Source organism: Leopardus geoffroyi, chromosome E3, assembly GCF_018350155.1.
Source record: "Leopardus geoffroyi isolate Oge1 chromosome E3, O.geoffroyi_Oge1_pat1.0, whole genome shotgun sequence".
Taxonomy (NCBI): domain Eukaryota; kingdom Metazoa; phylum Chordata; class Mammalia; order Carnivora; family Felidae; genus Leopardus; species Leopardus geoffroyi.
Genome location: NC_059340.1, coordinates 40,949,736 through 40,953,045, shown reverse-complemented (window position 1 = coordinate 40,953,045; position 3,310 = coordinate 40,949,736). Strand labels below are relative to the sequence as shown.

The 3,310-nt window shown below is 53.4% G+C and overlaps 1 long non-coding RNA gene across 1 annotated transcript; it reads left to right on the top strand.

The window, feature by feature from the left end:
- Positions 1-903: 903 nt before the first annotated feature.
- LOC123589105 lies at positions 904-3,310 on the top strand. Its single transcript, XR_006708166.1, has 3 exons — positions 904-1,236; positions 1,382-1,534; positions 3,093-3,310. It is a non-coding gene; the product is annotated as an uncharacterized LOC123589105 (long non-coding RNA).

Genomic DNA, 3,310 nt, shown 5'->3' with positions numbered 1-3,310 from the left:
TTTATCCATTGGCCACAGGATTTGGGTGGGCGGCTTGGGCAGCGTTCCATTGGGGGGTGGGGGTGGAGGATGGGGAAGAAAGGCAGCCGGGTGTCAGGCAGAGTGTGTGCAGGGGGGTGGGGAGCCGGTTCTCATCACACACCCGGGAGGCCAGACTGCCATCCTGGCCGCCCACCCCCGGCTGACTGTGCTTCTCACGACACGTCTGAGCACCAGAGGCCGCAGAGCCCGTGGCAGGCCCGGCCCGGGGTGCTGTCCACCCACCCTGCCCCGCTTCCGGCCAGTGCAGTCACGTCTCTTCCCCGCGTTGGCCCGGCCGTCAGGGCCACGGACGGACCCCGCACGTGGCGCAGCGCCCCCGTCCCCTGGCCTCCGCCCCATCCTGAGTGGACAAACCCGGCTTCACAGCTCACCTTCCCAGCTGCCACCAATAGCACCCATCCAGGTGGCCTCCAAGGGGGCAAATGACACAATTTTTGTGGCGAGTCACACGGTGTCCCCTAAAGCTCCCCCTGATGCCGTATTGAGGCATGGGGAGGGCAGAGGTCCATGGTCTGAGATAGGTTCCTTCGACACCACCCAGGAGAGTTGGGTGTAAGCCTACGGCTCCTTCTACATCAGCCAATCCAATCTACATCAGGGACCCTGAACCCTGTGAGCCCCTTTTTCCTTCCAGCTTAAGGAAGCAGCCAGCCCTCCAGCAGCTTTTGGGTCCTGGCTGGGCCACCAAGGGTAAATGTCCGGCTGTCCACATGCTGGCAGCATTGCTCTAGCAAATGTCAACATGAGCAGCTGCTGTACGGGGGATTCTCCTCCATTGTGATCAGGGCCTGGGACAAAACGTGACAGGAGAAAGGGAGAGACAGGAGTGCCCTGTGCTCCTGGACAGGGCTGCATGGAAGAAACACAGAGAGGTGTGGTTAGAGAGAAACAGAGACAGAGAGGAAGTACAAGGAGAAAAGTGGAGACCTGGTCCAGGTATGTGGACGGGGCGAGATGGGCCAGGGGAGAGGGGATGTGGGAAGTGGCTCTGAGTGTTGGGGCAGAAAGGGCTGGTATCATGGGCGTCATAGTCTCATGACTCTAAGACTCCAATGTCCCTGGGGCCAAGCTCTGCAGAGGCCATTGCAATTGAAAAGATGGGCATCCGTCACTTCTCCTGGAATTGCGGGGCTCAGCGTTATGTTCTGTCATGGAGAAGGATGTCTTCAGGGAGAGTGTGCTGCTCTTTGGCAGGTAAACTCCAGAGCCCGCCCTGTGGGGAGGTGTCCCGGGGTCATCTGCCTCACTGCCCCAGGCCCTGTGGGATGTCCCCCCTCCCGCCACCAGCTGGCGTTCCTCATGTTCTGAACCCAGGCATGAGGCATTGTGTTGCCCCCAGGTCCGGCAGTCTGGACCTGGCAGAGTTGAACTGCTGATAGTGATAAAAAGGATTTGACAAGAAGGTCCATATTCTCCCTCTGGAACGAGCGGTGTGCATCCAAATCGTGGGTTGCTATCCTCCTGTCCACAACCAATCTGAGGATTCCAGAAGGTAGGTGAACCCTTTAAAACACCATAGTCTTCTCTTACATCCTTCAAAGAATTCCTTTTCCCAGCTTTCTTTTCATTTTGAAGAGATGGCAATGACTAATTGAAGGCATGATGATCCTGTAGGAAATTGACCTACATGACTGATGGACATTATTTCATCCACCCGTATCCCTAAAGCACATTTCATTGGAAATATAAGCCACGGATGCGTGTCGTAAATTCACAACAGATGTGCAGCTGCCTGTAAGTTGCATGCTGACCTTGTCACATATGTGTCATCAGATATTATTAGTGACTTTTCAGATAAGTTCTAAACATCAAGATGGTCATGTTGGAGAATCTGGTATAGACGGAATGTCACAGATTCTAAATTAGGAATGATTTTTCATTTTTAATGTTTCTTTTCCTTTTATGAGAGAGCCCGAGCTGGGGATGGGGGAGAGAGTGGGAGATACTGAATCTGAGGCAGGCTCCAGGCTCTGAGCTGTCAGGATAGAGCCTGACGCGGGGCTCAAACTCATGGGCTGCAAGATCATGACCTAGTGGAAGTCGGACCCTTAACCAAGTAAGCCGCCGAAGCGCCCCAGGAATGATAGTTTATTGGCAAAGAAAGAGAAATTAAAGATAGCATAAAGGATGTCGACTTTTAATTGAAATATTCTTCACACATTTGTTGTATTCGTTTTAGGCATACATTGTAGTCCTTCCATATGTCTATAAATTATGTTGTTCTTAAGCACAAGTGTAGCTATCCTGTGAAAGCATGCCACAGTATTATTACAGGATGGACTCTCTTTCTTTGGCTGTCCCTTGTATCCCTAGGTTCATTCATTCCATAGCTGGAAGCCGGTATCTCTCTCTCAAAGGTGTCCATTCTTTATCTAACCTAAACACTTAGGTGGTCAACACCATGACCTCTTGTTCAGCATGTGTCATTTGGCGGTCTATTTTTCTGGGAACATTGCTTAGAGCATTACAAATGATGTCATTACGTTAATAAATTCGGTTTCATTCTCCACTCACAAGAAAGGAGAAGGAAAAGATTTCTTTGTGTCCCAGGCCCCATCACTAAACCTTTCCCAGTGTGGAGAACAGGCTTAGTTGCCCAGAGCACCTTCGGTCCCTCAGCTGAGCCACCAGGGTCTTCCACATTGCAGGAATTCCCATGGTGGCCAGCAGAGGGAGCTCGAGCACCACACACCCGGAGGGGCGGGTTCCTCTGCCTGGACAGTGATGGCCAGCAGAGGGCGCACCATCGGCTTTTCCGACCCAGGACACCTCCCAGCAGGAAGGGTCCCTGTGGCTCCCAGAGGACACAGGACACAGGACAGAGAGTAGAGCTGCCTTTCCAGCGCGTTCTGGCGCCCACCCCAGGGGAGACCTTGGGAGCTTTGCAGCAACTTGGCATCTCCCGAGTCGCCAGAGAGGAGCTGCCTTGTTGTACTGAGTGCTGAGGAGGGGGCGCTGGGTGGCTTCCCTGGGCAAGCTGGCTGGGCAGCTCCCGTGTTTCATTCCTCCCCTTCCCGGACAGTATTTGAACAAGACATATTCTACTGAAGGACTCATGGATTGCGGGGTCCCACGACATCACCTCATCGATGCAGTCGATGGTTTGTTCCCGATTCAGGCTCGTTTCCGGGAAGAAACCCTGACGGAAATTCCGAGGAACGGGAGCCGCATTCCGTTAGGACGTGAATACATGAAATGCTCCTCTCACGACCTTCTAGAAGAATGAGCTGGGACCCAGTTTCTGCGTCCTGCTGGAACCAGAGACGGA